General features: G+C 35.7%; 1 non-coding gene across 1 annotated transcript; it reads right to left on the minus strand.

The window, feature by feature from the left end:
* Positions 1 to 6823: 6823 nt before the first annotated feature.
* On the minus strand, positions 6824 to 6930 carry LOC116662835. Its single transcript, XR_004318927.1, has one exon. It is a non-coding gene; the product is annotated as a U6 spliceosomal RNA (small nuclear RNA).
* Between the last annotated feature and the right edge of the window lie 3139 nt (positions 6931 to 10069).

The following is a 10069-nucleotide window of genomic DNA, read 5'->3' on the forward strand; positions in this document are numbered from 1 at the left end:
CCTATATATTAAAGTCGAGCATATGCATTGCCTATGACCCAGCAAGTAAACATACTCTTAATCATATGTACCAGAAGATTCTTTGCAACATTGTTTGTAGCAGAGAACCAATGACAACATAAATGTCAGTAGGAAAATAGGTAAATAAATTGTGATATATTCATATCTTGACCAGCAGCGGTAACTTAATCTATATGTATCAAAGGAGTCACAAAAATGTATACCATTAGGCAACATGCTGAATTATATGATGACATTTATATAGAAAATTTAAAAACACACGAAGCAATACAATATACTGTCGGAGATACACACAGATATTTGTAAAAACATTAGAATGTAGATTGACTTGAGGAATCTAATCAACGTCTTGGCATTCGTTTGGGGAAAGGAAGAGTGGGTAATGGGCTTAAGGAAAGCAGCAAAGGGGATCATCATTTATATTATTTTGTATGAAAGTGAACATTCGGTGTATGTATGTGTGCATGCGTATGCATCTGTGTGTGTCTGTCTCTATACAATCTGAGCTTAAAATGACACAAAATAACATTTGCAATGTTGACTGACAGTGTTTTTACATCACATTTTGCATTTTTCTACTTTTTAATGTGAAAGAAAGAAAAACCCAACTGCAAATCCAAGGCTGGGTTTTGATAACCTGGGGCCAAAGGACTACTAGAGGCATTTGAATCCTAAGAAGCCAGCAAAACACTATGCATCAAAAAGGGTAATTTACCTGCCCTCTTAAGAGGAAGTAAAACCACAGTGTCAGGTTCCAGCTGTGCTGCTAGTTAACGCCTGGCTCTGAGAGTCTCTGGAGTGTTTTCTCGGAGGAGGAAGCGCTTGAGGACAAAGAGGCAGAGCTGCAGCCCAGAAGTTCTGGGGAAAGGAGGCTGGAGAAGGTGGAATTTGAAAGTCTATTTTCACGTGGCCAGGGGAGGTCAGCAAAGCAAAGCAAAACAAACAAACAAGACCCTGAAAGGCTGAATACAGAAGAGATATTTTGTATTTGGAGGTGCCCCAGGGCCACTACAATTTTTTTTCTTTAGTCCAGTCTCTCTCTCCTCCCATCTTTTTTCCCTCCTTCTCCCCTCCTCACTTCTCCTCCTCTCCTTCTTCCTCTGTCTCTCTCTTGCTTATTTCCTCCCTCCTCCTTTTTCTATAAAGAAGCCACTAGAATATGGAAGATAAGGTGTGAGAGGTCACACAAGGAATTTATATTTAATATTTTGATTTCTGTACCTTCCAAAACACCTCACTTTCCCAAAACAAAAATTACTGAGTACCTCTAAATCTTTGAAACTCAAAGTCAAAGTAAACTTAGTCTCGTGCCTTAGAAGATACCATTTTATGATCTATGTAAAATAACTTCTGTGAAATTTGATAAAAATTGTTTACAAGCAAAAATGGAGTAATTGCCCCAACTTTAGATATAATATACTGTACTAAGTTTAACATGTTCCTTTTTTGAAATGCAAAATTGCATATACTTTTTTCTTCATATATCTCTAAGGTGTTGAAAAGTTCCTTTAAAAGCACCAGCCTCAGCATCACTGATCATCAGGGAAATGCAAATCAAACCCATAATAACACCTCAGACATGTCAGAATGGCTACTATCAGAAAGATAACAAATAACAAGTGTTGGAGAGGATGTGGGAAAAAAAGAGAACCCTGTTGCACTGTTGTTGGAAATGTGAATTGGTGCAGCCACAATGGCAAACAGTATGGAGGGACTCAAAAAATTAAAAATAAAACTACCAAACGATCCAGCAATTCCACTTCTGGATATATGTCCAAAGAAAATAAAAACACTGATTGGAAAGATATATAAACCTCTGTGTTCACTACAGCATTATTTACAATAGCCAAGATATGGAAGCAACCTAAGTGTGCATCAATAGATGAATGGATAAAGAAGATGTGGTATGTATGTATGTGTATATACACATATATATATATATATATATATATTCAGCCATAAAAAAGAATGAAATATTGCCAGTCCCAACAACATGGATGGACCTAGAGGATATTGTGCTAAGTGAAGTAAGTCAGGCAGAAAAAGACCAATATTGTATGATTTCACTTATATGTGGAATCTAAAAGACAAAAAATGAACAAACATAAAACAGAAACAGACTCATAGATACAGAGAACAAACAGTTGAGACGGGGAGGAGGCGGGTGAGGGGTGAGTGAAATAGGTGAGGGAGATTAAGAGGTACAAACTTCCAATTATAAATAAGTGAGTCATGGGGACATAATGTACAGTGTGGGGAATATAGTCAATAACATTGTAATAACTTTGAATGGTAACATGATAACCATGCTTATTGTGGTGATCTTTGCAATGTAAAGAAATATTGAATCACTTTGTTATGCATTTGGAGCTAACACAGTGTTATAAGTCAGTTATACCTCAATACTAAATAAATAAACAAATAAAATAAATCTACCCCCCAAATAAATAAATATTTAAAAATAAATAAGTAAAAATCGCTAGCAATATAGTCAAAATTAACAGAAAATATTTTTAATTCATGTAGAGACTTTTGCTATACAGTTGACCTCTGAACAACAAGGCTGTCAGGGGCATCCACTCTCTGCACAGTTGGAAATCTGATTATAATTTACAGTTGGACCTCCTTATGTGCAATTCCACATCTCTGGATTCAACCAACCAGATTGTGTGGTACTACAAAATGTGAAAAAAATTCACATATCAGGGAACCTGTGTAGTTCAAACATGTGTTGTTCAAGGATCCGCTTTATTCATCTCTAAAGATACATTTAAAAGAAGTTTTTCTTTTTCATATAGTTATTGAAGAAATATTTTAAATGCAGTTAAGCATAAATAAAATAATTTATAATTCCACCATTATAGAGAAGTTAATTCCAAATAAATTTATTTTACCTTATTCAATGGTTTATAACCAAAGGAAGAGCTGAATTAACACCAAACTTTAATTGACTATGACCTTTGTGTTATCAAAGGTTGTTTCTAACCCATGAGGAGCCTTCTGGGTCTACCTCATTTTCTTCTTGGTTATGAGAGGAGGCTAGAATTTCAAAAGGAGATTTCAAGAGAACTGTTAACTCTTCATGAAGTTCAAGTTTTCCAGCTGAAATGGACAAAGAGAATTCTGAGTCTGGGCTCTTGCAAAAGGCAGGCAGTGAGCAACTCTTGGACTGCGCTATACTGCTTCTTCTTGTCCTTCATATCTCTGTAGCATCGTCTGTGTTAGCAATTCCTTTATTGCCATAGTGATATCTACACCATTTTTCTACTTACTAAATCTCACCAGAAGTGATGATTCTAGTGCCAGAATTCCTTCAAAACATATGCTTGCGATTTTCAGATTCCAAGGACACGATCACAGTTTGCAAATTCTAAAATAAACACATATGTGGAATACACCTGCCAATAAGAATAAAACTATTTTTTCTATTCCCTAATGAAAACATTTACAAGCAAGATATAAATTTGGAAATCCACCATTGGACTCAGCTAAACACCCCCCCCCCCCACACACACACACACTCACACACATAGAGCCAACATTTTAACTTGTGTGATGTAGGGCAAAAATATTTGCTTAGTTAATACCTGAGATAGACTATTCAATTATTTTGATCACATTTATCAAAAATGTGAAAGAAGAGTCTAGTCTTTTATAATTTATTTTGAATTTTCTGGAATTGCTGATGGTAACAAACTATATAATTCTTTCAATTCACTCAGAATATAAATCTATGTTACTGTCTATAAAAGATTAGTAAATGAAGATTCAAAACCATAAACAGATATTTAGTGGAGTTTAAAATTCCTGCTAAAGCAAGAATTTTTTTTTTTTTACTAATTGATTAAACAGGTTGGCTTGGTAATGATTCTCATGCAAAGAAGGATCAGTAATGTTCTGACTTGTTCTCTATCATTCAAGTTTCAGGAACACCAAGTGGTGGAGCTGAAACTTAAACCTAGATCTGTCTGAGCTTAAAGCCTGTATTCCTTCTATTACCTGGAAGGTTGAAGAATGGAAGAGGGGGTCCCTCAGTAAAGAGAATGGTGCTAGCAAAGTCTTGAAGACTTGAAACATTGTAGTGTGTGCAAAGAAACACAAGTGGCTACCGCATTGCTGGAGGTTGACTGCTCATGTGCATGCCAACAGGAAAACATGGATCCGTGAGCAGTGTGAGCAGTCCAGAGTGAAGAAAAGTTTTAAGCAGATAAGATACAGGGTAATATTTGCCTCTTAAATGTCAACAGTCAAAATAAGAAGGATGAATTTTAGGAGATTATTGAAATAATCCTGATTCTCACCTAAAGTCCTGCAGATGAGGTTGGTAGAATGATTTGGGGGAGAGAATTTGAGAAATCTTTAGGAGGTGAGCTGAGGAGGAGGGGGCGATAGGCTGATCATGGGGAAGAACGGTAAGAAAGGAGAATGAGACAGGTCACTTCCAGGGGTCAGGCTTGGGTGAGAGGAAATGAGATGCCAGTCATGAAGATAACGGGTTTAAGAGGAGCAATTCTGTGGGAATGCCAGCGGTGGACAGTGATGGGTTCATTTGGAGAAATCATGCTAATTGTGTAGACATGTCCAAGGGGGAGTTGGATATGTGCCTAGTCTTATGAAAAGTAGGCTAGAATTTTGTAGATAAAGCTATAAATAGGAATACAATTGATCAGAGGTAGACTGTGGAGTGAGTAGAAAAGTGATCACAGGAACAAGTTTACTATGGAGGCCAAGAAAGGAGCAGTATTAGAAGCAAATTAGGCTAAAAAAAGTCAGAAAACCAAAGAAAATTGTGTCGTGCAAACAGAGTAAAGAATTTGATTTCAGTTAATAGAACTAAGTAAGACCTGTTTGGCAATAAATATATCTATGAGTTTATATAAATAACTGTGAATATATATATATATATATATATACACACACACACACACACATACCCATCATATGTTTTTATATACACCTATGCATGTTTGCATATATATAGACATATGTGATACATGTACATAAAACCTATGGCTTTATATTATATGTATATGTAAAACTAATATCTATGCCTATATATTTATATGTAACAAAATCATATATTCATTATATTTGTATTATGTATATATAATACATATGCATATATGTATCTACACATATAATGAATATATACTGTCATTAGTTTTATATATGTATATACACACATATAGAGAGAGAGGTCTATCCCATGATGTCTTACTATACCTGTAGTCTGCTATACCACACACACACACACAAACACACACACACACACACACACACACACTAAAGAAAAGGAATTGAGTTGAATACTTGGTTAAATGTTAACAGCCACAAGAAATAGAATAAACAAGATTTCATTCAAGACTGGGAATTCTTTCAGCTGTTGATCTGGATTTTCAGCTTTTTACTTTTAGCACTCCTCAGAATTATGATTGACTTGCAAAAAATGGACATGCCATGTGTTGAAAAGATTAATAAGTTATATTCTGTTTTCCAAAGTTACTGTATTTTTCATTTCCTTTTAGTTACCAGTTCAATCTAATGGACATACTTATAGACATAATATTAGCTAGGCATTCTAATTGTGTTGAGGCAAACAATAATATTAGTAAGATATAAACCATGCATTAATAGAGTGTATTGGCCACTGTGAATGGCAGGAATGAAATACAAATAAATGGTGATAAAAATAATAGAAGTATATGCAATATCCATTAGGAACTTAGAGGAGAGGCTGAATTTATTACTTAATTGTTCATTTACCCCTCATTTATTTAAGAATGGATTTAAAGTGGTTCACAGCAACATGAGATAAAAGGCAACATGAGAAACGAACTGAATTCAGAGAGAAAAATAAGTTTGGATGGATAATTTGAAGTCAACAGCAAGTAGACATACAGAATAGTATAGTTAAGGTTTAGAGAATGCTAGAACCACCTACTAGTTGGCCTCTAGGCTTTCTGGAAAGGAGACAAAAATGAGAAGATAATCAATTACACTATTCATATTACCTACAAATATAAATAAACCTATTTCCAGTGCCAAAACTAAAAAGGCTTTCCTCATAGTTAATAAAAGAACAGCACACCAACCTCAACACATCTATACAGTAAATGGATTTCATGGGCTGACTATTTCCTACAGTGGCTCCTAGCATGGGCCAATGATGACATAATGACAAATCACATTCAATAAAAGCAGTTTTACAAGAGAACGAACCATACAGTCCAGATGTGTGGCTATCTGCTGTGTGGTTTATTCCAAGGATGGATTTTTTTTGTATCTGTAGAAACACATGGACTATATTTCACTTGGGCGATCCTTCGCAATTGTGTTGTCCAACCAAGTTTTTGATGAGTATTAAGCAGCAGTGAGTTCAAGGTTATTGTGCATTGTTGCACAATATTGTTCAAGGTTATTATTACTTAGGGTGCAACTATTTCAGTCTACTGATCAAATAATGGACGTGCCCAACTCCCCCTGGGAATGGGATGTGTACAGAGAAAAGGAGCCTGGAACATTAGCTGTTTTTTAAAACCGTGGCAAAAACACACATAAGATAAAATTTGCCATCTTATTCCATTTTAAGTGTACAGTTTAGTGGCACTAAGTACATTCACATTGTGGTGCTACCATCACCACCATCCCTGCACTGAACTCAACATCTTGTAAAACTGATACTCCACCTATTAAACATGAACCACCCACCCCCGCCACCTCCTGTGCCTAACCACCATTCTGCTTTCTGTCTCTATGAACTTGACTGCTTCACGCACCTCATGTAAGGGGAATCATACACTATAAAAACATGGAACGCCCCACAAATTTGCACACCATTTTTGTTTTGGGGCCATGCTAATAGTCTCTGTGTGATCCTAATTTTAGTCTATGTGCCACCGAAATGAGCACTTCAGCTGTTTTTTTAAATATTTTGTTTTAGTTGAAGGACAGTCAGTTTACAATGTTGTATAAATTTCTGGTGTACAGCATGTTTCAGTCATACATATACATACACATATTCATTTTCATATTCTTTTTCATTATAGGTTACTAAAAGATATTGAATATAGTTCCCTGAACTATACAGTATAAACTTGTTGTGTATCTATTTTATATATAGTAGTTAGTACCTGCAAATCTCGGACTCCCAATTTATCCCTTCCCACCTCCTTCTCCCGCTGGTGTCCATAAGTTTGTTTTTCATGTCTGTGAGTTTGTTTCTGTTTTGGAAATAAGTCCATTTCTATCTTTTTTTTTTTTTTTTTTTTTTTTTTAGATTCCACATATAACTTCTATCATATGGTATTTTTCTTTCTCTTTCTTACTTTGCTTAAAATGACGATCTCCAGGTCCATTGACATTGCTGCAAATAATGCCATTCAGTTGCTTTTTGAGGCAAGAACAGGAACTCACCAGACTTAAAATGGGGGTAACTCCTGCACAAAGGCAGGGTGGCCCAATATTGTTTTCGGTGTTGCTGAAGACTGGGGTGAGGAGGGAAGCTGAAAGAGATAAGGTTAAAGAGACAGGAAGAAGCCAGATCCCAAAGGACTTTGTAAACCCCTTTTAAGAGCTTGGACTTAATGCAATGAGATGGGAACAGGGAAGTAAAATATGTATTTTAGAAAAATTAATTCCAGAAAAAAAAGGAGGCCTGGAAGAGGATAAAATTTGAGACAAACCAGCCAGAAGGCAATGGCAACTATGCAGGTAAAGTTTTCCTTTTTTTCTGTTTTCTTTTCTGCAGCTCACTAGAGCATTAGAGTGGGTATTACAGAGCTGCACGTCAGGAGGAAATACGTGTCTGCACTGTGGATCTAGCGTCCACACAATCTCCGTATCCAAGCTTGGAAGAAAACTTCCGACATTCCAGACAATTTTGTATTTTAGCAAAGGATCCAGAGAAGCCAGAGTCAGTCTAAATTCACATTTTAATCCAGAAAAGCACATTTCTTCTCACTGATCTCTCTAGTCCCTCTTCACATGGTTTGTGTAGCAAGTTAGGTGTGCTAATTCATTAAATGTATAATTTTCCTGGAAAGCTATGTGAATCATTTGGCTTTTAAAATTCTTTTATTGAGATACAATTGACATATAATATTGTGTAAGTGTAAGGTGTAACAATGTGCTGATTTGATACATTTATACGTTATGTGATTGCATAAGCCAATACCTCTATCACATCCCATAATTATCATTTCTTTTTCACAGTTAAAACATTTAAGTTCTTGTCTCTTCGCAACTTTGAAGTTTATCATACAGTATTGTTGACTGTAATCACTGTGCTGTGCATTAGATCTCCGGAACTTATGTATCCTCTAGTTCTAAGCTTGTACCCTGAAACAACATCTCCCTAATTCTCCCACCCCTAGCCCCTAGTAGCCACCATCCTACTTTCTGTTTCTATGAGTTTGGCTTTTTTAGATTCTGCATATAAATAATATTATACAATATTTGCCTTCCTCTGTGTGGCTTACCTCACTAAACATAATGCCCTGAAGCTCCATCCATGTTGTCACAAATGGCAAGATTTCCTTCTTTTTAATGGCTGAATAGTATTCCATACATATTGTATTCCGTGTATGTAAACATACATATCACATCTTCTAACATATCATACTATATATATATATCTTTATCCATTCATCCATTGACAGACACTTGGGTTGTTTCCATATTTTGACTATTGTGAATGCATCATTTGTTATTATTATTTAATTATTCTTAGGAAAAAGGAACCCAAATATGGAAGGAAATGTATTTGTTTAAAACAAAGTAAGCTTTCTGACTTCATACATCTGAAAGACTTGATTCAGTAATAACTGGGATGAGGGCAGAGGCTCAGAGATTCACCAACAAGCAGAGTTGGGCTTACATGCTGCTGTATTTCATCAGTGAGAAAATTAACTTTTTAAGGGCTGCTCTCTCTTTAGTTCTTTGTGTCACATGGCTCTCACGTAGTGCCCATGTATGAAACATTTCAATGGTCCGTCCCTAATGAATAGAGTCTGAATTCACCATTACCTCCATACTTGAGACCTCTTCCTGACTTTGTGCCTTTGCTCTCACCATCTTGTTCTCCTGGGATGTTCTCTCTGACCTCATTTCCATATGTTGAAATCATAACCATTCTTCAAGAACTATGCTAAGAAGAAAAATATAAAACTTCTTCAAGATAGTTTGCTGGATATAATCTCACCATTCTCTTGACTCTCAGTTGGCTATGCTTTTCCATAGCCCACTGGAGCTCTCAATGATTATTTTAAAATTACTTGAGAATGGCAGTGATGTCGTATTTGTGCTCAGTTTTCCAACAAATATTTGTTCCATGGCATTGGAAATACACCAGTGAGTAAGAAATCGTCTCTGATTTCAAAGAATCTCGATGTGAGTGAGACATATCTCAGAAGTGTTTTAGAGGAAGAAGAGGATATTCCAGAAAGAAGATTAATAGAGGGCACATCAGACTGGCAGACAGGAGTGCTCAGAAATTTGGAAAGGGCTGGAATAAAAATTGCATTCTAAGATGTCTAATATGAGCATGGTTAGCAATGATGTTTCTTCGTATTGTAATACAGAATTGTTCTTAAGATAGCAAGAAACTGAACTACAAGAAGGCACATTTCATCTCAAAACAAGGACAATTTTGGAGTTTCTCTACATTGAAACTAGTTGCTTTGTAAACATAGAGATTTGTACCATTGAAAATGCATAAAAAAATCCAGCTGACCATCTGTCAAGTACAATGTATCAGAAATCATTGTAAGAGATAAAAAGTTTGAGTTGAAGAACTTAAAGACCCTAAGTAATCCTGAGATTTATGAATTCCATACAAGGATAATGTCAGATAATGTCTTACTGAAAACTGATGATTTTGAAACTCTAACAGAAGTTCTAGTGATGCTCCCAGTACATTGCTATTACTCGATTCATGAGGTATACCAACTTGCTGAAGAGTAACTTCCTCCTTTAATGTTTTAACAAAAAGGCCCAAAACCATTATTTCACACAAGTAATTGTCCAAAATTTAAGCCAGTTTATCCTGAAA

The sequence above is a fragment of the Camelus ferus genome, chromosome 3 (assembly GCF_009834535.1).
Source record: "Camelus ferus isolate YT-003-E chromosome 3, BCGSAC_Cfer_1.0, whole genome shotgun sequence".
NCBI lineage: Eukaryota > Metazoa > Chordata > Mammalia > Artiodactyla > Camelidae > Camelus > Camelus ferus.